Source organism: Symphalangus syndactylus, chromosome X, assembly GCF_028878055.3.
Source record: "Symphalangus syndactylus isolate Jambi chromosome X, NHGRI_mSymSyn1-v2.1_pri, whole genome shotgun sequence".
NCBI classification, from domain to species: Eukaryota; Metazoa; Chordata; class Mammalia; order Primates; family Hylobatidae; genus Symphalangus; species Symphalangus syndactylus.
In genome coordinates, this window is record NC_072447.2 from 91,858,244 (window position 1) to 91,886,132 (window position 27,889).

At 38.0% G+C, this 27,889-nt stretch overlaps 1 protein-coding gene and 1 pseudogene across 1 annotated transcript in view; both read left to right on the forward strand.

Annotated features, from left to right (window-relative positions):
• LOC129476341 (gem-associated protein 8-like) lies at positions 1 to 26,035 on the forward strand (annotated as a pseudogene).
• The window catches only part of DACH2 (dachshund family transcription factor 2), a 688,870-nt gene that overhangs the window by 140,131 nt on the left and 520,850 nt on the right, over positions 1 to 27,889 (forward strand). The gene's annotated exons all lie outside the window — the stretch shown is intronic.

Here is a 27,889-nt window from a genome sequence, read left to right on the forward strand (position 1 = left end):
ATGTTGTCTTCTCCTATTCTATGCAACAACAATGAACCATTTCTCAATCGGATTGTGATGTGAGACGAAAAGTGGATTTTAGACAACAACTGGAGACAGCCAGTTTGGTGGTTGGACCAAGAAGATGCTCCAAAGCACTTCCCAAAGCCAAACTTGCACCCAAAAAATGTCATATGGTTACTGTTTGGTGGTCTGCTGCCAGTCTGATTCACTACAGCTTTCTGAATACTGGCGAAACCATTATATCTGAGAAGTACACTCAGCAAATCGATGAGATGAACTGAAAACTTCAATGCCCGCAGCCATCATTAGTCAACAGAAAGGGCCCAACTCTTCTCCATGTCAACTCCTGAGTACACATCGCACAACCAATGCTTCAAAAGTTGGACCAATTGGGGTACGAAGTTTTGCCTCATCTGCCATGTTTATCTGACCTCTAACCAACTGACTACCACTTCTTCAAGCATCTTGACTACTTTTTGCAGGGCAAATGCATCCACAACCATCAGGGTGCAGAAAATGCTTTCCAAGAGTTTGTCAAATCCTGAAGCATGGATTTTTATGCTAGAGGAATAAGCAAACTTCTCATTGGCAAAAATGTGTTGACTGTAATGGTTCCTATTTTGATTAATAAAGATGTGTTTGAGCCTAGCTAAAATGATTTAAAAATTCACTGTCCAAAACCACAATTACTTTCATACCAACCTAATAGAAATGCTACTGACTTTTGGAGTTTCTTTTATACCCCAGGGGCACCTGGAATGCCAGCGAGACAGAACTGTTCACTCTCCTGGAAAGGGGGCTGAAGCCAGGGAGCCAAGTGGTCTAGCTCAGTGGATCCCAGCCCCACAGAGCCCAGCAAGCTAAGATCCACTGGCTTGACATTCTTGCTGCCAGCATAGCAGTCTGAAATCGACCTGGGATGCTCGAGTTTGGTTGGGGGAGGGGCGTCCACCATTACTGAGGCTTGAGTAGGCAGTTTTCCCCTCACAGTGTAAACAAAGCCGCCAGAAAGTTTGAAGTGGGCTGAGCACACCACAGTTGGGCAAAGCTGCTATAGCCAGACTACCTCTCTAGATTCCTCCTCTACAGGCAGGGCATCTTTGAAATAAAGGCATCAGCTCCAGTCAGGGGCTTATAGATAAAACTCCCATCTCCCTGGGACAGAGCACCTGGGGGAAGGGGTGGCTGTGAGTGCAGCTTCAGCAGACTTAAGCCTTCCTGCCTGCTGACTCTGAAGAGAGCAGCAGATGTCCCAGTGCAGTGCTTGAACTCTACTAAAGGACAGACTGTCTCCTCAAGTGGGTCCCTGACCCCTGTACCTCCTAACAGGGAGATACAAGAGAGCTGTGGCTGGCATCTGGCGGGTGCCCCTCTGGGATGAAGCTTCTAGAGGAAGGAACAGGCAGCAATCTGCTATTCTGCAGCCACCACTGGTAATACCCAGGTAAAGAGGGTCTGGAGAGGACCTCCAGCAGACCTGCAGCAGAGGGGCCTGATTGTTAGAAGGAAAACTAACAAACAGAAAGGAATAGCATTAACATAAACAGAAAGGACGTCCACACAGAAACCCCAACATCAAAGACCAAAGGTAGATAAATCCACAAAGATGAGGAAAAACAGCACAAAAAGGCTGAAAATTCCGAAAACCAGAAAGCCTTTCTCCTACAAAGGATCACAACTTCTTGCCAGCAAGGGAACAAAACTGGACAGAGAATGAGTTTTACGAATTGACAGAAGTAGGCTTCAGAAGACAGGTAATAACAAACTCCTCTGAGCTAAAGGAGCATGTTCTAACCTAATGCAAGGAAGCTAAGAACTTTGAAAAAAGGTGAGACAAATTTCTAACTAGAACAACTAGTTTAGAGAAGAACATAAATGACCTGATGGAGCTGAAAAACACAGCGTGAGAACTTCATGAAGCATACACAAGTATCAATAGCTGAATTGATCAAGCAGAAAAAAGGATATCAGAGATTGAAGATCAACTGGAAATATGGAAGTATTTGAAAAGACCAAACCTACGTTTTACTGGTGTACCTGAAAGTGATGGGGAGAATGGAAACAAGCTGGAAAACACTCTTCAGGTTATTATCCAGGAGAAATTCCCCAATCTAGAAAGACAGGCCAACATTCAAATTCAAGAAATACAGAGAACACCACAAAGATACTCCTCGAGAAGAGCAACCCCAAGACACATAATCATCAGATTCACCAAGGTTGAAATGAAGGAAGAAATGTTAAGGGCAGCAAGAGAGAAAGGTCAGGTTACCCACAAAGGGAAGCCCATCAGACTAACAGTGGATCTCTCTGCAGAAACCCTACAAGTCAGAAGAGAGTGGGGGCCAATATTCAACATTCTTTAAGAAAATAATTTTCAACCCAGAGTTTCATATCCACCCGAACTAAGCTTCATAAGCAAAGAAGAAATAAAAGCCTTTACAGACAAGCAAATGCTAAGAGATTTTATCACCACCAGGCCTGCCTTACAAGAGCTCCTGAAGGAAGCACTAAACATGGAAAGGAAAAACTGGTACTAGTCACTGCAAAAACATACCAAATGGTAAAGACCATTGACACTATGAAGAAACTGCATGAACTAATGGGCAAAAACCAGGTAGCATCATAACGTCAGGATCAAATTCACACATTACAATATTAACCTTAAATGTAAATGGGCTAAATGCCCCAATTAAAAGACAGACTGGCAAATTGGATAAAGAGTCATGACCCATTGAGGTGCTGTATTCAGGAAACCCATCTCACGTGCAGAGACACACATAGGCTCAAAATAAAGGGATGGAGGAAGATCTACCAAGGAAATGGAAAACAAAAAAAGGCAGGGGTTGCAATCTTAGTCTCTGATAAAACAGACTTTAAACCAACAAAGATCAAAAGAGACAAAGAAGGGCATTACATGATGATAAAGGCATCAAAGCAACAAGAAGAGCTAACTATCTTTAATATATATGCACCAAATACAGGAGCACCCAGATTCATAAAGCAAGTTCTTAGAGACCTACAAAGAGACTTAGACTCCCACACAATAATAGTGGAAGACTTTAAAACCCCACTGTCAATATTAGACAGATCAATGAGACAGAAAATTAACAAGGATATTCAGGACTTGAACTCAGCTCTGGACCAAGCAGACCTAATAGTCATCTACAGAACTCTCCACCGCAAATCAACAGAATATACATTCTTCTCAGCACCACATCTCACTTATTCTAAAATTGACCACATACACAAACACACAAAATTTCAGGCCAATATCCCTGATGAACATTGGTGTGAAAATTCTCAATAAAATACTGGCAAACCGAATCCAGCGGCACATCAAAAAGCTTATCCACTACGATCAAGTTGGCGTTATCCCTGGGATGCAAGGCCGGTTAAACATACACAAATTAATAAATATAATCAATCACATTAACAACCAGTGACAAAAACCACATGATTATCTCAGTTGATGCAGGAAAGGCCTTCGATAAAATTCAACACCCCATCATGCTAAACACTGTCAATCAACTAGGTATTGATGGAACATATCTTAATAAGAGCTATTTATGACAAACCCACAGCCAGTATCATTCTGAATGGGCAAAAGCTGGAAGCCTTCCCTTTGAAAACTGGCATAAGACAAGGATACCATCTCTCACCACTTCTATTCAACATAATATTGGAAGTTCCGGCTACAGCAATCAGGCAAGAGAAAGAAATAAAGGGTATTCAAATAGTAAGAGAGGAAGTCAAATTGACTCTGTTTGCAGGTGACATGATTGTATATTTAGAAAACCCCATTGTCTCAGCCCAAAATCTCCTTAAGCTGATAAGCAACTTCAGCAAAGTCTCAGGATACAAAATCAATATGCAAAAAGCACAGGCATTCCTATGCACCAATAATAGACAAACAAAGAACCAAATCATGAGTGAACTCCCATTCACAGTTGCTACAAAGAGCATAAAATTCCTAGGAATAAAATTTACTAGGGATGTGAAGGACCTCTTCGAAGAAAACTCCAACCACTTCTCAAGGAAATAAGAGAGGACACAAACAAATGGGAAAACATTCCATGCTCAGGTATAGGAAGAATGAATATCATGAAAACAGCCTTACTGGCCAAAGTAATTTATAGATTCAATGCTATCCCCATCAAGCTACCATTGACTTTCTTCATAGAATTAGAAAAATTTACTTTAAATTTCGTGTGGAACCAAAAAAGAGCCCATATAGCCAAGACAATCCTAAGCAAAAGGAACAAAGCTGGAGGCATCATGCTACCTGACTTCAAACTATACTGCAGGGCTACAGTAACCAAAACAGCATGGTACTGGTAGCAAAACAGATGTGTAGTTGAATGGAACAGAACACAGGCCTCAGAATTAATGCCATACATCTACAACCATCTGATCTTTGACAAACGTGACAAAAACAAGCAATGGAGAAAGGATTCTCTATTTAATAAATGTTGTTGGGAAAACTGGCTAGCCATATGCATAAAAAGGCAACTGGTCCCCTCCCTTACACCTTATACAAAAATTAACTTAAAATGGATTAAAGACCTAAAACCATAAAAACTCTAGAAGGAAATGTAGGCTATACCATTCAGGACATAGGCAAAAAACCACAATGAGATACCATCTCACACCAGTTAGAATGGTGATCATTAAAAAGTCAGGAAACAACAGGTGCTGGAGAGGATGTGGAGAAATAGGAACACTTTTACACTGTTGGTGGGACTGTAAACTAGTTCAACCATTGTGGAAGTCAATGTGGCGATTCCTCAGGGATCTAGAACTAGAAATACCATTTGACCCAGCCATCCCATTACTGGGTATATACCCAAAGGACTATAAATCATGCTGCTATAAAGACACATGCACACGTATGTTTATTGCGGCACTATTCACAATAGCAAAGAGTTGGAACCAACCCAAATGTCCAACAATGATAGACTTGATTAAGAAAATGTGGCACATATACGCCATGGAATACTATGCAGACATAAAAAATGATGAGTTCATGTCCTTTGTAGGGACATGGATGAAACTGGAAAACATCATTCTCAGTAAACTATTGCAAGGACAAAAAACCAAACACTGCATGTTCTCACTCATAGGTGGGAATTGAACAATGAGAACTCATGGACACAGGAAGGGGAATATCACACTCTGGGGCCTGTTGTGGGTTGGGGGGAGGGGGGAGGGACAGCATTAGGAGATATACCTAATGCTAAATGACGAGTTAATGGGTGCAGCAAACCAAAATGGCACATGGATACTTATGTAACAAACCTGCACATTGTGCACATGTACCCTAAAACCTAAAGTATAATAATAAAAAATAAAATTAAAAAAACACCAAAAGCAATGGCAACAAAAGCCAAAATTAACAAATGGGATCTAATTAAACTAAGGAGCTTCTGCACAGAAAAAGAAACTATCATCAGAGTGAACAGGCAACCTACAGAATGGGAGAAAAATTTTTTCAATCTATTCATATGACAAAGGGCTAATATCCAGAATCTACAAAGAACTTGAACAAATTTACAAGAAACAAACAACCCCATGAAAAATTGGGCAAATGATATGAACAGACACTTCTCAAAAGAAGACATTTATGTAGCTAAAAAACATATGAAAAAAAGCTCTTCATCACTGGTCATTAGAGAAATGCAAATCAAAACCACAATGAAATACCATCTCATGCCATTTACAATAGCGATCATTAAAAAGTCAGGAAACTACTGATGCTGGAGAGGATGTGGAGAAATAGGGACACTTTTACACTGTTGGTTAGAGTTTAAAGTAATTCAACCATTGTGGAAGACAGTGTGGCAATTCCTCAAGGATCTAGAACTACAAATGCCATAGACCCAGCAATCCCATTACTGGGTATATACCCAGAGGATTATACATCATTCCACATAAAGACACATGCACATGTTTATTGCAGCACTGTTCACAATAGCAAAGACTCAGAACCAACCCAAATGCCCATCTATAATAGAATGGATACAGAAAATGTGGCACATGTACACTATGGAATACTATGCAGCTATAAAAAAGGATGAGTTCATGTCCTTTGCAGGGAGATGGATGAAGCGGGAAACTCATTCTCAGCAAACTAACATAGGAACAGAAAACCAAACACCGCATGTTCTCACTCATAAATGGGATTTGAACAATGAGAACACATGGACACAGGGAGGGGAACATCACACACTGGGGTCTGTTGGGGGTGGGGGGACCGGGGGGAGATAGCATTAGGAGAAATACCTAATATAGATGACGGGTTGATGGGTACAGCAAACCACCATGGCAGGTGTATACCTATGTAACAAACCTGCATGTTCTGCACATGTATCCCAGAACTTAAAGTATATATAAAAAAGAATAAACTAATTTTCCATTAAAAAAAAAAAGAAATCCTGCTGACTTTTGTGCGTTGATTTCGTATCTCACAACTTTACTGAATTTATCAGTTTTTAAAATTTTTTTGGTGTATTCTTTAGGTTTTTCCAAATATAATATTATGCCCTCTGCAAATAAAGATAATTTGACTTCTTCCTTTCTAATTTGGATGCCCTTTATGTCTTTCTCTTGTCTGATTGCTGTAGCTAAAATGTCCAGTACTATGTTAAATAACAGTGATGAAAGTGGGCATTCTTGTCATGTTCCAGATCTTAAAGGAAAGGCTTTCAGTTTTCCCTCAGTAAGTATACTAGCTTTTAGTCTATCATATATGGCTTATATTATGTTCTTTCTATCCCCAGTTTTTTTAGGGTATTTATCATGAAGGGGTGTTGAATTTTATCAAATGCCTTTTCAGCATCAATTGAAATGATCATATGGTTATTGTTCTTCATTCCGTTGATATGACTTATCACAATAATTGATTTGTTTATGTTGAACCATCCTTGTATCCCAAGGACAAATCCATTTGGTCATGATAAATGATCTTTTACATTTATTGTTGAATTTTGTTTGCTAGTATTTTGTTGAGAATTTTCACAGCAATATTCATCAGAGTTACTGGCCTGTAGTTTTCTTCTTTCTTTCTTTTTTTTTATGTGTCTTTGTCTGGTTTTGGAATCAGAGTAGTACCGGTTTCATAGAATGAGTTTGGAAGCATTCTTCCTCCCCTATTTTTCAGATTGTTTGAGTAGAATTGATATTAATTCTTCTTTAAATGTTTTGTAGAATTCAACAGGAAGTTGTTGGGTTGCAGGCTTTTCTTTTTTTTTTTTTTTTTTTTTGAGATGGAGTCTCGCTCTGTCACCCAGGCTGGAGTGCAGTGGCGTCATCTTGGCTCACTGCAAGCTCCACCTCCCGGGTTCACGCCATTCTCCTGCCTCAGCCTCTCCGAGTAGCTGGGACTACAGGCACCCGCCACCACGCCCGGCTAATTTTTTGTATTTTTAGTAGAGACGGGGTTTCACCGTGGTCTCGATCTCCTGACCTCGTGATCCGCCCTCCTCGGCCTCCCAAAGTGCTGGGATTACAAGCGTGAGCCACCGCGCCCGGCTGCAGACTTTTCTGTACTGGGAGACTGTTCAGCTTCGATCTCATTTCTTCAATCTTGTTACTTTGATCTCATTTTGGCTTCAATCTCATTACTTGTTATTGGTCTGCTCAGGTTTTGGATTTCTTCATGGTTCAATCTTTGTGGGTTATATGTGTTTAGGAAGTTGTCCATTTCTTCTAGATTTTCCAGTTTATTGGCATGTAGTTGATCACAGTAGCCACTAATGATCCTTTGAATTTCTCAGTATTAGTTGTAATGTCTCCTTTTATATTTATTTACTTATTTGTATTTATTTAGATCTTCTCTCTTATTTATTTCATCTTTTTTATTTATTTGAATCTTCTTTCTTCTTTGATCAACTAGTCTGGCTTGCGGTTTGTCAATTTTACTTAACTTTTAAAAATATCAGCCTTTTGTTTCATTCATTTTTTGCATTATTTTTGTTTCAATTTCATTTATTTTCGTTCTCATGTTTATTTCTTTTTTTTCTAGTGATTTTGGGCTTGGTTTGCTCTTACTTTTCTGGATCTTTAAGATGTCTCATCAGATTGTTTATTTGAAGTTTTACTTCTTTTTTGATGTACGCACTTATAGCTGTAAACTTTTCTCTTACACTGCTATTACTGTATCCCATAAATTTTTGTATGTTGTATTTTTATTATTCTTTGTTTTAAGAAAAATTTTCCATCTTAATTAATTGATTGACCCACTGGTGATTTAGAAGCATATGGTTTAATTTGTGTATTTATATAGTTTCCAAAATTCCTTTTGTTATTGTTTTGTTTCACTGTGTTCAGACAAGATGTGTGGTATTATTTCAATTTTTGTGAATTTTTTAAGACTTGTTTTATGACCTAAGATATGGTCTTTTTTTACAATGATCCACGTGCTGAGTAGAGGAATGTGCATTCTGCAGCAGTAGGATGAAATGTTCTGTAAATATCTATTATGTTCATTTGGCCTATAAGTGCAGATTAAGTCCATTCAATGTTTCTTTGTTGATATTCTGTCTGAAAGATCTGTCCAATGCTGAAAGTGGGGTATTGAAGTCTCCAGTTATTATTGCATTGGGATCTCTCCTCTCTTTAACTTTAACAATATTTTCTTTATATATTTGGGTGCTCCAGTGTTGGGTGTATATATATTTAAATTGTTGTATTTTCTTGCTGAATTGACTCCTTTATCGTTATATAATGACCTTCTTTTTCTCTCATAGTTTTTTTTTTCTTGAAATCTAGTTTTTCTGATATAAGTGTAGGTACTCATGCTCTTTTTTGTTTGCCTTAGCATGGCATATCTTTTTCCTTTCCTTTATTTTCAGTCTATATATGTCTTTATAGGTGAAGTGTGTTTCTTGTAGGCAAAAAATCAATGGTTCTTGTTCTTCCATCCATTCAGCCAGTCTGTTTTGATTGGAGAGTTTAGTCTATTTACATTCACTGTTATTATTGGTAAGTAAGGACTTACTCCTGCTATTTTGTTGTTTGATTTTTGGTAGTTTGTGGTATTCTCCTCCTTCTTTTTTTCTCTTCCTGTGTTCCTTTTAGAGAAGGTGGTTTTCTCTGGTGATACTGTTTAGTTTCTTGCTTTATATATATATTTTGGACCCCTTGTATTTTTTTGCTTCAAGGTTAACATAGGGATTGCAAATTTTATTTTATAAACCACTGTTTTAAGCTCATGACAACTTACACTGTTTGCATAAACTTGCAAACAAACAAACAAGCAAAAAGGAAACATAACAATAACTTTATGCTTAGCTTCATTCTCCAACTTTTAAATTTTTAGTTGTTTCTATTTAAATCTTATTTCACTATGTCTGAAAATGTAGTTGTAGTTATTATTTTTTATTCGTTCATTGTTTAGTGTTTCTATATAAAGAGTATTTACACACCACAGTTACTGTGTTGTAATATTCTGTTTTTTTGTGTGTAATTACTATTAATATTACCAGTGAGGATTGTACCATCAGATGATTTCTTATTGCTAATTAATGTTCTTTTGTTTCTCATTGAAGCGCTTCATTTACCATGTCACTTACAATAGGTCTAGATCTGGTGTTGATGATATCCCTCAGCTTTGGTTTGTCTGGGAAAGTCTTTATTTCTCCTTCATGTTTCAAGGATATTGTTGCCAGATATGCTATTCTAGGGTAAATATATTTTTTTACTTCAGCATTTTAAATGTGTCATGCCACTCTTTACTGGCCTGTGAGGTTTCCATTGAAAAGTCTGCTGCCAGATGAAATGGAGATCCATTGATCCATTGTATGTTATTTGTTTCTTTTATTTTGTGCTTTTACTATCTTTTCTTTATCTTAGGCCTTTGGGAGTTTGATTATGAAATGCTTTGAGTTAGTCTTCTTTGGGTTAAATCTACTTGGTATTCTATAACCTTCCTATATGTTGATATTGATATCTTTCTCCACTTTTCTCAAGTTGAAGGAGTCTTGCCCTGTAGCCACCATAGCTGGGAGTGTGTTGAGTCTCACCTGAAGCCAACAAGTCTCAGTGTCTCACAGCCCTTGATGTAGTATCTGGGTATCACTGCTGGTTATTCAGGGGCCAAGGGCTCTTCAGTTAGCAGGTGATGACTTCTTCCAGGTCTTGGTCATTCCCTTCAAGGCAGAAGGTTCCCTTATGGCCCAGGATGTGTCCAGAAATGTTGCTCAGGAGGAAGTGCCTCATGACTGACCCGTGCCTAAGTAGGTTTCATACCCAACCAGTTCACTCTCTCTGAGCCCAGTTTAGCACTTCGGCTTGCTCAGGAGTTGTGATCCTCTTGGTGTTGACTGTCTTTCAAGTTTATTTGTGGCCCCAGAACACTTTAGCCCATGGTGGTGAGGCTTGTGGGAACCCAAGTTTGGACCACTAGGACTGACAATTCCCCTCTGACTAGAGCTGGTTTAAATGCTCTCTCCTTGGTCGGGCATCAGCTGAGTTTGGTCGGGTTTTGCTTTTTGTTACAAGAGGGCAACACTGAGTTCAATGCCTCACAATTGCTATGATTTCCGTCTCCTCAGACACAGAAATGGTCTCCACAATAAGCTTCAAAAGACAGAGGAGCCAGAGGGATTTGGGAGGGGTGGCATCAGAGAACAAGACTTTTTTTTGTACTTCTTCAGTGCCTCTTTCAGTGATTTTGAATTTATAATCAGGTACTCTGAGTGCTCACCTGATTTTTGGTTCTTATGAAGGAGTGTGTGTGTGTGTGTGTGTGTGTGTGTGTATGTGTGTATAGATAGTTGTTAAATTGATATCCTTTGGTGGGGAAGATGATTGGCAAAACCTATTCTGCCATCTTGCCTTGAAGACCTAATTAAAATTTTGGATGCAATAATAATTTAATTTTTTACCAAAAATTATTTGTGAAAATTATATATGAAATAAGTTAGTTCATGACATATTTGATATAATTTGTGACAAATATATCACCTCAATTATATAAGTCAACTTTAATCTTTATTATTAGAGATCCCATGTTCAAGTTTGCCTATAAATGCAATAATTAGTGGCAGTGTGTTTTATAAATTTATATCAGAGGATAATCTTATTTTTTCATTATTAGACCTTCTTTGTTACTGTGCTTTCTTTTGGTTTGTCTCTAAAATGAGTACCAATAGAATCCTTTGGATTTCAAATGTATTTTGAGATGTATACATACATATCACTTTGATTCAAAATCATTCACAAAAATATTTGGTAAAATTTATTACGTATATACTGGATACTTTACACATTTTACTAGGCTTATTCATTTTATTATGGTAGATCATTCTTGAGAATCCAGGCTGTGGGGGGCATGTATAGATTGTGCACAAAAGATAAAATAATAGATATGATTGGTAGTATCTTGTTGTTAGATAGTGAACTAGGAAACAGGGATGTAGCACATATTTAGACCCACATGTCATAAAATACACATGCATGCACATATATGCAAACATACTTTTTCTGGCTTCAGAGTCATGTATAGAAATATATACAGTCCTATAAATAGAATTATATATATATAATTATTAGAGCACTTAACACAATGAAAAACATTACAATTGTACACATAGAAACCATTGGTCTGGCTACTGTATAATAGCGTAAATAGCTCAATTTTCAGAATATTATGGGGTTTGAGAAAAAATAGCTTCGACCTTCTTAAGACATTCTTTTGGACATTCTTTCGAAAGTTCAAGGGACAAACAGGACCAAATTCTCAGTCCATGGGTCACATCTGGCTCTCACTCTAATCTGATACAACCTCCATCACTACACAGTGATAGCGAGTACTTTTCTGTTTTCTGCTGTAAAAAATTAATTTGTCAGTTGCAGTGGTGTGTGAGCAGCTGTCTGAACACTGATGCATATAGCAACCCCACCATAGGAGGTTAGTTGTAATACGAATAGGTGGTCCTGTAATTATATGGTTTTATGTAGAATATTTTAGAAGCCTTCTAAATGAAATCTCTTCCTGATAAGAGTAATGACAAAAAGATAATTTATTGGAAAGCAGTCAGATTGTATAAGGCTGTTAAATTACTCTACTACAGGTGAATCAGGGGCTAAGTGTGTTAAATAGGTGACAGCTGAATCGTGACTGGTAACGCTCAATGGTCACACTATATTATATTGGCTTAGAAAATGTTTCATGCTCTATTCTTATTGTTATCAGAAGTACAATCTCTGGATAAAGGAGAAAGTAAAAATATTTCCTCTAGTAGATAATTGTAGACATTTATATATAGTCAATGGGATATTAATAGGGAAATCATATACTTTATTTTCCAAACTGGAACACTTTTGAAAGTGAAAGTGACCACTATTAATAATTACATCACAACAACAGGCATAAACAGGGAAGCAGGTTCAGGGAAACTGGGATGTATAGTTACTCAAAGAATGACATATAAAACTTGACAAGATAGTTCCACAGGTGACTCAGGTCTGGCCAGCAGTGAACCTCCTTGCCTTCTGCCTTCTATTGAAGTGACATTTGTATAAATGAATTGGTTTCCATGTTATAGGTATTCATTTCACAATATGAGGATATAATATGGTTCGTGAGCGCATTGTTTGTATTGGTTTTGCTTTAGAGCCCTAGAAATGTTTGAATGTGGTAGTGTGTTGCAGCATCATTAGATGGAGATGGCTGGTACAATGGCTGTCATCCAAAATGATATATTTCATAATTCCCAGTAGTGTTTTGACCCTCTTGGTCTACCTCCAGTTTCTGTTTCCTTCTTATGATTTTTGTGGGAGGTTGATTTCTGACTTAAGAAAACATGTTATATTTTATTTGCTTCCTCTTTTAACTCTATTTTTCTGCACAACTGACTAATATGAATATTGTAGTTAACAGAGGCTTACAAGAAACACTCTTAATTCTCTTGTTTGTTCTAATGATATCTCACTGTGGCCTCTTAGATAAATGAGCAAGTGGTTTTGTTGACATATTTATGAAGTTTTATAATAGAATAAACTGGGTAAAGTGCATTTTATGGAGCTTACTTAGGTTTTTAGTTTAAAGACAATATAGCCACAAGGAGTAGTACTATTTCAATAGAACCCCAAACTAATTCCTTTTCATCCACAATTCTTTAGTTCTCTGTTAAAAATGTCATTGTAAAGATGATCTTTATACTTTTGAAAAGTACCTAATTAGATCAATCATTCCAGGTATCTCTGAATTATTTTTACAAAAACAGGTTTCGGAGTTCAGGACCAACTTGTAAAATGATGGCAAAAATTATTTTAGCTGTGAGTTGCTTGGCTTATTCATATTTCTTTTTGTTTTTCTGCGACTTTGGTATATTACTAGATTTACATAATTTTCATAATAGTTTGAAGAAAACCACAGTTAAGTTTAAAATTCGTTGTGACTATGAAACTGTGCTGTTGAGTGATAAGGACACTCCACCCTGTTCATTGGCTAAGAGGAAATGTAATCAAAGTACTCTCTTTGTTCAGTCCGTAATCAACTTACATTATTTCTTAATTTGTATCTTTAGATTCTGGGATATATTGAGTTTAGAAAGTTTCTTTTTACTCTGTCAACATCTTTCTTTTAAAACAATTTCTCATTTGTAAACAAATATTTTAGTTGCTTCAAGCTTTACTTTTATAAGTTACACGAATGTTATTTGTGAATATACAGTATCTTTTTTGAAGGAGAATACATAATGTTGGTTGCCTTTTATAATTAAGCTACTGTGGACCAACCTTTTATGACAAATAAGAGACAATTTTGTTATGACTCTTATGTTACACTGTGATGCAGTTCTCTCTACTTTTCCATGCCCCCAATGAGGGGGTTTTCATTCTACTTCAGCTTCCTTATATCCAGTGACATGTGTATAATAGATCATGTTCAGCTTAGCAGTGATTCTGGCAGTGCTCAGCACAAAGTAGATGCTTAGTACTTCTTTGCTGGATCTAAGTTAGCTACTGAATTTCTTTTTGCATCTCCTAAAGATATGTGTGTTGAGTTATGATTACTTAAGGAATATTCAGGACAATGGGGAGCTGTTATGGTTGCTTTAGGCTGGGTTTGTTTTACCTACAATAGGGAAAAGAGTGACTACCACCCAAAATTTGTTTTATGTTCTGAGAAGTCAGGTTTGTTTCATAACTTGAAAAAAATGTCCGTGTTTATTCAAATGAAGAAGCAAAAATTTTCAAATAATATGCATCCACATAGAGCTCGGCTTAAAATCAGGGCCATTTGTGGCATTTCTCCCCCTTTGGCCTCCTCCATTTGTCAGCTTTTTGAGAAGGTGTATATATTTCCATAAAATTCACAGTTGGCTGACAGTGACAACATAAGACTTATTTTAGAGATTATCATTGTATTTTTTAAAACTTTTTATTGGTACATGATATTTGTACATATTTATGGGATACATGTTAACTTTTGTTACATGTATAGAATGTGTAATGGTCAACTAGAGGAGTATCCAACATGTTGAGTGTTTAGCATTTCCATGTGTTGGGAACATTTCAAGTCCTCTGTTTCAGCTGTTTTGAAATATACAATACATTGTTGTTAACTATAGTCACCCTACCCTGGTATAGAACATTAGGACTTATTCTAACTCTATGTTTGTGCCCATTAGCCATTAATTATATAGACATCCCAAATAGAATACTTAATGAAGAACCTTGAAGGAACTGAACTTTACTTCTTTGTGAAAGAAAATTGCATAATAGTGCTTAAGAAAAATGTGTATATTTAATTTCATACTGATAATGTTGGGTTTTAATGGTATTTCACTTTACTAATGGATTTTCTCATTTTGTATTACTTTTATTTTAATCATGAGAGAGACTTGTTTTTAAAAAGTTTATTTTATTAGTATTCCAGTTCTTAATTTATCGCAAGGACAAAAAACCAAACACTGCATGTTCTCACTCATAGGTGGGAATTGAACAATGAGAATGCATGGACACAGGAAGGGGAACATCACACACCGGGGCCTGTTGTGGGGTGGGGGGAGGGGGAGAGGGGAGGGATAGCATTAGGAGATATACCTAATGTAAATGATGAGTTAATGGGTGCAGCACACCAACATGGCACATGTATACATATGTAACAAACCTGCACATTGTGCACATGTACCCTAAAACTTGAAGTATAATAATAAAAAAAGTTTAGCCTAATAAAAATAAGCAAAAATAAAATTCAGGTGGGTCCTCTTCATTTAAATGCTCAGTGGCTTTATACTTGAGTACTTGACTATACAATTTATAGTAATATTAGTTAGGGTATGGCACATGTAAATTGTATTTTGCCATTTTCTGTGCTCATTCAGTTTCCTTTGATTTAAAAATTATTAAAATGGAATAAATATTTAGCACCAGCTAAGAAAAGTTTTATTTCAAACTGAAGCAGTACAAAGGTTATTAGACATATTGTGAACAATGTAGTATGAAGTGGATTCCTTTAGTTGTTCACTTATTAAAGAAGGTAACTGGAAAAAGGGAGAAAGAATACGATGTTTGTGTTATTTGTGACCTATATTGCCCTTCAAATACTGAAGTAACACATTGGACTTAAGAATGGTAAGAGGAATAAAGATTATAAAGCATATACAAAAATCCATTATTTGGGGCTTTCTCTTACATCAGTCATGGAACAATTTGGCATGGGAGAGAAAAGTGATGGAATTATCTGTATGTTCTATAATACTAATAAAGAACATCATAAAAATTTCTTAATCAAGGTTTTCCAGCAAGACAATGGATTGTGCAACAGATACATCGAATGTAGCAGAATTTTCTTTGTTTTATCAGTGCCAAATGTTGGTTCATAAATATGTTACTAAAGGCATTTTAATTTTAAAGCCTTGCCCTTCTGCTTCAGTGATAAAAAATTATTTTTGAAATGCAAGGAAAATTATTCTTGAAATATAAAAAACTGCCCTGTGGTCAATGATAGTCTTAACTACTTGTCAATCAAAAGCAGAAGTTTGTTGAGACATTTAATTACAAGGTAATGTAGTCATCAAAATGTCATTGTGGTAACTGACAGCTCATTTTGGACTGCAAGTGTGCAACTACCTCCCCTGAGGTCAGAGATGTTTGGAGGTTAACTTAGTAATGACAAATCCTTTATTATCACATTATGACATTGAAAAAATGCAATTACACTAATAAATTAATAACAGTAATAAAATGACAGTCATAATTGCATAATGTACAAGTTGTCAACTGCGTTTTTGTTACATGGTTGGAATTTTTATCTCATCAGTATATTTGCAGTATGTTAATTGTCCCGAATATGGCACAGACACTGAAGGATTTCTAAAATTTTTCAAAAGCCATGGTCTATAATTATGGGAGTCCAGTGTATCCATGCTTTGATTCTACTTATATTCTTCCCACCTCTTTCTCTTCTGCTGTTTTATAAAGCCTTAAAATAAATAAGGAGAATTTGCAATTACCACCTGACCCAGTGTTAATGTGTAGTTAATGTCCTTTTTATCTCAGAAAGTTTTGACTTCTGTCTGAAGAAAATTTTGGCTTAAAAGTCTTTTTTTTAATTTTATTTTATTATTATTATACTTTAAGTTTTAGGGTACATGTGCACAATGTGCAGGTTTGTTACATATGTATACATGTGCCATGTTGGTGTGCTGCACCCATTAACTCATCACCTAGCATTAGGCATATCTCCTAATGCTATCCCTCCCCCCTTCCCCCACTCCACAACAGTCCCTGGAGTGTGATGTTCCCCTTCCTGTGTCCATGTGTTCTCATTGTTCAATTCCCACCTATGAGTGAGAACATGCAGTGTTTGGTTTTCTGTCCTTGCGATAGTTTACTGAGAATGATGATTTCCAGTTTCATCCATGTCCCTACAAAGGACATGAACTCATCATTTTTTATGGCTGCATAGTATTCCATGGTGTATATGTGCCACATTTTCTTAATCCAGTCTATCGTTGTTGGACATTTGGGTTGGTTCCAAGTCTTTGCTATTGTGAATAGTGCCGCAATAAACATACATGTGCATGTGTCTTTATAGCAGCATGATTTATAGTCCCTTGGGTATATACCCAGTAATGGGATGGCTGGGTCAAATGTTATTTCTAGTTCTAGATCCCTGAGGAATCGCCACACTGACTTCCACAATGGTTGAACTGATTTACAGTCCCACCAACAGTGTAAAAGTGTTCCTATTTCTCCACATCCTCTCCAGCACCTGTTGTTTCTTGACTTTTTAATGATGGCCATTCTAACTGGTGTGAGATGGTATCTCATTGTGGTTTTGATTTGCATTTCTCTGATGGCCAGTGATGATGAGCCTTTTTGCATGTGTTTTTTGGCTGCATAAATGTCTTCTTTTGAGAAGTGTCTGTTCATGTCCTTTGCCCCCTTTTTGATGGGGTTGTTTGTTTTTTTCTTGTAAATTTGTTTGAGTTCATTGTAGATTCTGGATATTAGCCCTTTGTCAGATGAGTAGGTTGCAAAAATTTTCTCCCATTTTGTAGGTTGCCTGTTCACTCTGATGGTAGTTTCTTTTGCTGTGCAGAAGCTCTTTACTTTAATTAGATCCCATTTGTCAATTTTCACTTTTGTTGCTATTGCTTTTGGTGTTTTAGACATGAAGTCCTTGCCCATGCCTATGTCCTGAATGGTAATGCCTAGGTTTTCTTCTAGGGTTTTTATCGTTTTAGGTCTAACATGTAAGTCTTTAATCCATCTTGAATTAATTTTTGTATAAGGTGCAAGGAAGGGATCCAGTTTCAGCTTTCTACATATGGCTAGCCAGTTTTCCCAGCACCATTTGTTAAATAGGGAATCCTTTCCCCATTTCTTGTTTTTGTCAGGTTTGTCAAGGATCCGATAGTTGTAGATATGCGGCGTTATTTCTGAGGGCTCTGTTCTGTTCCATTGGTCTATATCTCTGTTTTGGTACCAGTACCATGCTGTTTTGGTTACTGTAGCCTTGTAGTATAGTTTGAAGTCAGGTAGTGTGATTCCTCCAGCTTTGTTCTTTTGGGTTAGGATTGACTTGGCGATGCGGGCTCTTTTTTGGTTCCATATGAACTTTAAAGTAGTTTTTTCCAATTTTGTGAAGAAAGTCATTGGTAGCTTGATGGGGATGGCATTGAATCTATAAATTACCTTGGGCAGTATGGCCATTTTCACGATATTGATTCTTCCAACCCATGAGCATGGAATGTTCTTCTGTTTGTTTGTATCCTCTTTTATTTCATTGAGCAGTGGTTTGTAGTTCTCCTTGAAGAGGTCCTTCACATCCCTTGTAAGTTGGATTCCTAGGTATTTTATTCTCTTTGAAGCAATTGTGAATGGGAGTTCACTCATGATTTGGCTCTCTGTTTGTCTGTTATTGGTGTACAAGAATGCTTGTGATTTTTGTACATTGATTTTGTATCCTGAGACTTTGCTGAAGTTGCTTATCAGCTGAAGGAGATTTTGGGCTGAGACAATGGGGTTTTCAAGGTATACAATCATGTCATCTGCAAACAGGGACAATTTGACTTCCTCTTTTCCTAATTAAATACCCTTTATTTCCTTCTTCTGCCTAATTGCCTTGGCCAGAACTTCCAACACTATGTTGAATAGGAGTGGTGAGAGAGGGCATCCCTGTCTTGTGCCAGTTTTGAAAGGGAATGCTTCCAGTTTTTGCCCATTCAGTATGATATTGGCTGTGGGTTTGTCATAGATAGCTCTTATGATTTTGAGATATGTCCTATCAATACCTAATTTATTGAGACTTTTTAGCATGAAGCGTTGTTGAATTTTGTCAAAGGCCTTTTCTGCATCTATTGAGATAATCATGTGGTTTTTGTCTTTGGTTCTGTTTATATGCTGGATTACATTTATTGATTTGCATATCTTGAACCAGCCTTGCATCCCAGGGATGAAGCCCACTTGATCATGGTGGATAATCTTTTTGATGTGCTGCTGGATTTGGTTTGCCAATATTTTATTGAGGATTTTTGCATCAATGTTCATCAAGGATATTGGTCTGAAATTCTCTTTTTTGTTTGTGTCTCTGCCAGGCTTTGGTATCAGGATGATGCTGGCCTCATAAAATGAGTTAGGGAGGATTCTCTCTTTTTCTATTGATTGGAATAGTTTCAGAAAGAATGGTAACAGTTCCTCCTTGTACCTCTGGTAGAATTCGGCTGTGAATCCATCTGGTCCTGGACTCTTTTTGATTGGTAAAGTATTGATTATTGCCACAATTTCAGAACCTGTTATTGGTCTATTCAGAGATTCAACTTCTTCCTGGTTTAGTCTTGGGAGGGTGTATGTGTCGAGGAATTTATCCATTTCTTCTAGATTTTCTAGTTTATTTGCGTAGAGATGTTTGTAGTATTCTCTCATGGTAGTTTGTATTTCTGTGTGATTGGTGGTGATATCCCCTTTATCATTTTTTATTGCATCTATTTGATTCTTCTCTCTTTTCTTCTTATTAGTCTTGCTAGCGGTCTATCAATTTTGTTGATCTTTTCAAAAAACCAGCTCCTGGATTCTTTAATTTTTTGAAGGGCTTTTTGTGTCTCTACTTCCTTCAGTTCTGCTCCGATTTTAGTTATTTGTTGCCTTCTGCTAGCTTTTGAGTGTGTTTGCTCTTGCTTTTCTAGTTCTTTTAATTGTGATGTTAGGGTGTCAATTTTGGATCTTTCCTGCTTTCTCTTGTGGGCATTTAGTGCTATAAATTTCCCTCTACACACTGCTTTGAATGTGTCCTAGAGATTCTGGTATGTTGTGTCTTTGTTCTCGTTGGTTTCAAAGAACATCTTTATTTCTGCCTTCATTTTGTTCTGTACTCAATAGTCAGTCAGGAGCAGGTTGTTCAGTTTCCATGTATTTGAGTGGTTTTGAGTGAGTTTCTTAATCCTGAGTTCTAGTTTGATTGCACTGTGTTCTGAGAGACAGTTTGTTATAATTTCTGTTCTTTTACATTTGCTGAGGAGAGCTTTACTTCGAACTGTGTGGTCAATTTTGGAATAGGTGTGGTGTGGTGCTGAGAAGAATGTATGTTCTGTTGATTTGGGGTGGAGACTTCTGTAGATGTCTATTAGGTCCACTTTGTGCAGAGCTGAGTTCAATTCCTTGGTATCCTTGTTAACTTTCTGTCTCGTTGATCTGTCTAATGCTGACAGTGGGGTGTTAAAGTCTCCCATTATTATTATGTGGGAGTCTAAGTCTCTTTGTAGGTCACTCAGGACTTGCTTTATGAATCTGCGTGCTCCTGTATTGGGTGCATATATATTTAGGATAGTTAGCTCTTCTTGTTGAATTGATCCCTTTACCATTATGTAATGGCCCTCTTTGTCTCTTTTGATCTTTCTTGGTTTAAAGTCTGTTTTATCAGAGACTAGGATTGCAATCCCTGCCTTTTTTTTGTTTTCCATTTGCTTGGTAGATCTTCCTCCATCCTTTCATTTTGAGCCTATGTGTGTCTCTGCACGTGAGATGGGTTTCCTGAATACAGCACACTGATGAGTCTTGACTCTTTATCCAATTTGCCAGTCTGTGTCTTTTCATTGGAGCATTTAGTCCATTTACATTTAAAGTTAATATTGTTATGTGAGAATTTGATCTTGTCATTATGATGTTAACTGGTTATTTTGCTCGTTAGTTGATGCAGTTTCTTCGTAGCCTTAATGATCTTTACAATTTGGCATGATTCTGCAGTGGCTGGTACCAGTTGTTCCTTTCCATGTTTAGTGCTTCCTTCAGGAGCTCTTTTAGATCAGGCCTGGTGGTGACAAAATCTCTCAGCATTTGCTTGTCTGTAAAGTATTTTATTTCTCCTTCACTTATGAAGCTTAGTGTGGCTGGATATGAAATTCCGGTTTAAAAATTCTTTTCTTTAAGAATGTTGAATATTGGCCCCCACTCTCTTCTGGCTTGTAGATTTTCTGCCAAGAGATAAGCTGTTAGTCTGATGGGCTTCCCTTTGTGGTTAACCCGACCTTTCTCTCTGGCTGCTCTTAACATTTTTTCCTTCATTTCAACTTTGGTGAATCTGACAATTATGTGTCTTGGAGTTGCTCTTCTCGAGGAGTATCTTTATGGCATTCTCTGTATTTCCTGAATCTGAATGTTGGCCTGCCTTGCTAGATTGGGGAAGTTCTCCTGGATAATATCCTGCAGAGTGTTTTCCAACTTGCTTCTATTCTCCCCGTCACTTTCAGGTACACGAATCAGACGTTGATTTGGTCTTTTCACATAGTCCCATATTTCTTGGAGGCTTTGTTCATTTCTTTTTATTTTTTTTTCTCTAAACCTCCCTTCTTGCTTCATTTCATTCATTTCATCTTCCATCACTGATACCCTTTCTTCCAGTTGATTGCATTGGCTCCTGAGGCTTCTGCATTCTTCACGTAGTTCTCGAGCCTTGGCTTTCAGCTCCATCAGCTCCTTTAAGCACTTCTCTGTATTGGTTATTCTAGTTATACATTCGTCTAAATTTTTTTCAAGTTTTTAACTTCTTTGCCTTTGATTTGAATTTCCTCCTGTAGCTTGGAGTAGTTTGATCGTCTGAACCCTTCTTCTCTCAACTCATCAAAGTCATTCTCCGTCCAGCTTTGTTCCGTTGCTCGTAAGGAACTGCGTTCCTTTGGAGGAGGAGAGGTTCTCTGCTTTTTAGAATTTCCAGTTTTTCTGCTCTGTTTTTTCCCCATCTTTGTGGTTTTATCTACTTTTGGTCTTTGATGATGGTGATGTACAGATGGGTTTTTGGTGTGGATGTCCTTTCTGTTTGTTAGTTTTCCTTTTAACAGAGAGGACCCTCAGCTGTAGGTCTGTTGGAGTTTACTAGAGGTCCACTCCAGACACTGTTTGCCTGGGTATCAGCAGCAGATGCTGCAGAACAGTGGATTTTCGTGAACCGTGAATGCTGCTGCCTGATCGTTCCTCTAGAAGTTTTGTCTCAGAGGAGTACCTGGCCGTGTGAGGTGTCAGTCTGCCCCTACTGGGGTGTGCCTCCCAATTAGGCTGCTTGGGGGTCAGGGGTCAGGGACCCACTTGAGGAGGCAGTCTGCCCATTCTCATATCTCCAGCTGCGTGCTGGGAGAACCACTACTCTCTTCAAAGCTGTCAGACAGGGACATTTAAGTCTGCAGAGGTTACTACTGTCTTTTTGTTTGTCTGTGCCCTGCCCCCAGAGGTGGAGCCTACAGAGGCAGGCAGGCCTCTTTGAGCTGCTTTGTTTACCTAAGCAAGACTGGGCAATGGCGAGCGCCCCTCCCCCAGCCTCGCTGCCACCTTGCAGTTTGATCTCAGACTGCTGTGCTAGCAATCAGCAAGACTCCGTGGGCGTAGGACCCTCCAAGCCAGGTGCAGGATATAATTTCCTGGTGTGCCATTTTTTAAGCCCATCAGAAAAGCGCAGTATTAGGGTGGGAGTGACCTGATTTTCCAGGTGCCATCTGTCACCCCTTTCTTTGACTAGGAAAGGGAACTCCCTGACCCCTTACACTTCCCGAGTGAGGCAATGCCTCGCCCTGCTTCGGCTCATGCACAGTGCGCTGCACTCTCTCTCCTGCACCCACTGTCTGGCACTCCCTAGTGAGATGAACCCGGTACCTCAGATGGAAATGCAGAAATCACCGGTCTTCTGCATCCCTCACACTGGGAGCTGTAGACTGGAGCTGTTCCTATTCGGCCATTTTGGCTCCCTCCGGGAAGATCTTAAATGTCTTGTACTTAATGCATCCAGAAAAAAATGAAAGGAAAAGGACAGGGTTTTATACGTATATATTTTATTTTATTTTATTATTTTGTTTCATTTTAAATAGCTGTAGATGCAATCTTTGACTTCCTAACTTTGCATAAATATAGAAAGTCGATCTCCTTAGTGTCTAACTTCCTTCTGCCTTGAAATCTTCCAGTTAATATAACTAAGAGCTGGCTAATAATAGGTTTATGCGTGTAGTAATCTAGCCATGAGTTGGCACTTGATAGTTGACATTTATTTATAAAGAGAACTTGTGGAAAAAATGATTAGTTGGCTACTGTTTTCATTGACCTGAATTATAGAGAATTAATTGTACGCCTTTTCAAACTTCCATGGGGTAACAGATGACCTTTTAAAATGGTGATTTGCCTGTTCTTTTTATATTTGCTTGCAATTCTTTATTTATATCTTCTCCTGAGTGTACTTAGAAACTTCTGGGTGTGCTGGGAAGAAAAGATTTGCTCTTTGGTACCCAAGTCAGAAAGTTTACCAAAGTCTCTGCCAGGACCATAGATTTAATAAACTGTTAAAGGGACTGATTTCTTTGAGAGAAGTTTGAAAGTAGTAATACAATAGCTTTTAGATTATGTATTATTTATATATCTCTATATCACATATATATTTTATATATAATAATTAGGAAGCCTACATTGTTTTTTCCTCAAAGGAAAGAAGGGATGTTCCAGAGTCAAATATGTTTTAGGGGTGCCTAAAGATTCTTAGGAACTCATTGGTAATATGGCTGTGAATTGGCAGTGTTTTGCAAGTTTGAAAAGATGATAAATGATAATAATAACCAATATGTATTGAGTAAATTTTACTATGTTCTCAGAAGTTATTAAGAAGATAGTTGGCCGGGCGCGGTGGCTCACGCTTGTAATCCCAGCACTTTGGGAGGCCGAGGCAGGTGAATCACGAGGTCGGGAGATCGAGACCACGGTGAAACCCCATCTCTACTAAAAATACAAAAAATTAGCCGGGCGTGGTGGCGGGCGCCTGTAGTCCCAGATACTCGGAGAGGCTGAGGCAGGAGAACGGCATGAACCCAGGAGGCGGAGCTTACAGTGAGCCGAGATTGCGCCACTGCACTCCAGCCTGGGCGACAGAGCGAGACTCCGTCTCAAAAAAAAAAAAAAAAAAAAAAAAGAAGATAGCAATGCTAACACAAACAATCTTCCCAAAATGTATGAAGAAGTACTATTATTATCTTCATATTGCAGATGAGAAACTGAAGCACAGAGCAGGTAAGTAGCTTGCCTCAAATTATACATCTATTGTGTTGTGGAGGTGGGATTCAAACCCAGACATTGTGCCCCATAGTCCATGTTCTTAAACCACTAAGGATATTGGAGGAAAACATATGTAAAGAGCATTACACCAGGAATCAGGAGACTTGAATTCTAGTTTTACTGCTACTAAATAGTCCTTATGATCTTGCACAAGGTTACTCTGTGGTCCCAAGTTTCCTCACTCCTAAAAATGGACAAGTTCATGGGTCTGTAATCTGGTTTTATGAGAACTCTGAAAGCAGACATTCTTTTGCATTCACTCTTTGACCATAGAGCTTTCTGTTTCCATTTGTTATGTTGGCTATAGAGGGTGAGGTTAAACGAAAAGCAATATGGGTTCAAAGGTGAAATAGAACATATTAGTCTGAGCTGTCCAAAGACAGAATAGACTTATTTAAACAAATGGTACATTTACCATCAAGTGGAAATGTTCAGTCAGAGGATGGATGACCAGTTAGTGGGGTACTGAAGAGAGGATTCAAGTATCAGTTGGGAATTGGGATACACCAGATGACTTTTAATATTTCTTTCTACCTCGGGATTTTATGTTTCTGCAAATCTCATCAATATTTCATTCATTCATTTAACAAAAGCAATCTACCCGTAATGATATAGAAGCACGTATGTATAATTATGTGTACATATTATATATATATCTTTCTGTACCCATAACCTGACTTACAGAGTGAATCTTGCAAGAATTTCATCTATTAAAAATAATAAATACTATTCAAAGTGACCTACAGATTCAGTGCAATCCCTAGCAATGACATTCTTCACAGAAATAAAAAACACAATCTGAAAATTCATATGGAACCACAAAAGACTCAGAATAGTCAAAGCAATCTTGAGTAGAACAAAGCTGGAGGTATCACACTAGCTGACTTCAAAATATACTATAGTTATAGTAACCAAAAAGCATGGCATTGACATAAAAACAGACTGATAAACTACTGAAACAAAATAAAGAGCCCAGATAAATCCATGCATTTACAGCCAACTGATTTTTGTGCCAAGAACACACAATGGGGGACAGAACAGTTGCTTCAATAAGTGGTGCTAGGAAAACTGGATATCCACATGTAGAAGAATGGAACTAGACCCCTCTCTCTTACCCTATACAAAAATCACCTCAGAGTTGCCCTGGCAACAGCCTTCCCCCGACTACACCTCTGTCTCTCCAGTGAAAAATGGGCCCCTGCTTGCCCACTGCTCAGAAGCTGCAAGGTGTGTACTCATGAATTTTGGAGCCCATTTGGACTTTCATAATCAGTGATGGCAATAAAGGCATCAACTTTGAGAGCTACTGAGTTTTGGTTCTCTCATCAGGTGTATTTACATTATTGGCAACATTATCATCATGTCATGGCTTGGATGCAAAGCCACCAGAATGCCTGTAGGAAGGCTGTGGAATCCTATTTCAGTCTTCCATGGTCATTTCCTCCTGCAGTTCTTCCCTGAAGAGCTTACGATAACCAGGCTGGATATCCTATGTCCTTCTCTGACCATCACATGGCCTGGCAGGTCTCCTATCTCAGTTCTACAGATTTCAGAAGGTCTGGGCAGCATCCACATGACAGCAGTAGGATCCAGGCATCCACAAGAGAAGACCAAGCTTAGTCTAAAGAGGAGGAGATGGAGACCAAGTCAGATGGGGAGGTAGAATGTGACCTAAGCAATATGGAAGTCACCCAGGGCCTCTGCCGGTACTTTGCAGAGACCCAGAGGCACAGAGAAGACCAATGGTGGCAGCAGCAGCTGGATGCAGAATACCTGGATGACTACATGAACGCTGACCACGACCTATACTACAACATCTACTGGTCAGTGGAGCCCCTGACTAAGAGGCCCAGTGAGCAGCAACAGACTGAGAATAAAACATTTGTTTGGGAGAGTGCCACCAAGATCCAGGCCATGGAGAGTGCAGTGCAGCTGAGCTTTGGCAAGCACTGTGACAGAAAAGCAGCCCAAGTATTGGCTGGTCATCACCCTGAAGTTCTGAGCACTGGGCACAGGGACCCCTGAGAGTGCTTTCTGACAGAGTCCCCAGCCTCACCCTTTTTTGGGAGTACACGCTCTATATCTCTCCTTCTGTACATTTCTCATGGAAAGGGGAATTTGTAGTGAGGCACAAGCATGTTCACCAATGTCCCAGTTGGCCTGTCATGGGTGTATGTGCTATGCCAGCCCCTTAGCAGTCAGCCAGATGTGTACTGTTGACAACATGTGAAATTTTCTCCTGATATAAAATGATAATTTTGTATATATTACACTGTTTTTTGATGTTGTCAATAACAGTTCAATTCATTAAAGTTCTTGCCTAGAAAAAAAATAAACTCAAAATGGATTAAAGACTCAAATGTAAGGCTCGAAACTGTAGAACTACTAAAAGAATAAGCACAGGAGAAATGCTTCATGATATTGTTCAGGGCAAGGATTTTTTGAGTAAGACCCCAAATTATAGACTACTAATGCAAAAATAGACAAGTGGGATTTCATCAAACTAAAATGCTTCTGCATAGCAAAGGAAATAATTAACAGAGTGAAGAGACAACATATAGAATGGGAGAAAATATTTATAAACAATGCATCTGACAAGGGGTCGATATCAGGAATATATATAACAAAATCAAACAACTCGATAGCAGAAAAAAACCCCTAAATAATCTGATTTAAAAATAGGCAAAAGACCTGAATAGACATTTCTCAAAGGAAGATATACAAATGACAAATAACCAGCAGGTATATGACAAAATTTTCAACATCACTCATCATCAGCGAAATGCAAATCAAAACCACAATGAGATGTCATCTCAAACCAGTTAGAATGGCTATCGTCAAAAAGACAAAAAACTAACAAATGCTGGCAATGATACAGTTAAAAGGGAACTCTTATACACTGTTGGTGGGAATGTAAATTAGTATAGTCATATGGGAAATACTATGGAGGTTTCTCAAAAACGAAAAGTAGAACTACATATAATTCAACAATCCTACTGCTGAATATATATCCAAAGAAATTGAAATTAATTTGTCAAAGAGATACCCATACCCCCGTCTCTATTCCAGTGCTATTGCATTAGCCAAGATATGAAATCAACCTAAATGTCCATCAAAAGATGAATAGCTAAAGAAAATGTAGTATTTATAAACAATGGAATGTTATTCAGCTACAAAAAAGAATGAAATCCTGTTATTTGCAGCAACATGGATAAATCTGGAGGACGTTATGTTAGGTAAAATAAGCCAGGCACCAAAGGACAAATATCACATCATCTTACTCATATGTGAAACCTAAATAAGTTGATGTCTGTGATGGTTAATACTGAGTGTCAACTTGATTGGATTGAGGGATACAGAGTATTAATCCTGGGTGTTTCTGTGTGGGTGTTGCCCAAAAGAGATTAACATTTGAGTTAGTGGGCTGGGGAAGGCAAATCCAGCCTTAATCTGGTGGGCAAAATCTAATCAGCTTCCAGGAAATACAAAGCAGGCAGAAAAACATGAAAAGGCAAGGTGACCCTAGCCTCCTAACCTACATGTGTCTCTTGTGCTGGATGCTTCCTTCTCTCAAACGTTGGACTCCAAGTTCTTCAATTTTGCAACTTGGACTGGCTCCACTTGCTCCTCAGCTTGCAGACAGCCTATTGTGGGACCTTGTGATTATGTAAATTAATACTCAATAAACTCATATATATGTCCTATTAGTTCTGTCCCTCCCAGAGAACCTTGACTAATAAAGATTTTGGTACCAGAAGTGGGGTGATTCTAGAGGAACATAATATAAATGATGAAGTTTTTTCCTTGGTTTTGGGGTTTCTGAAGTTGGCTGCTTAATATGAGTAGACCTAAAAAT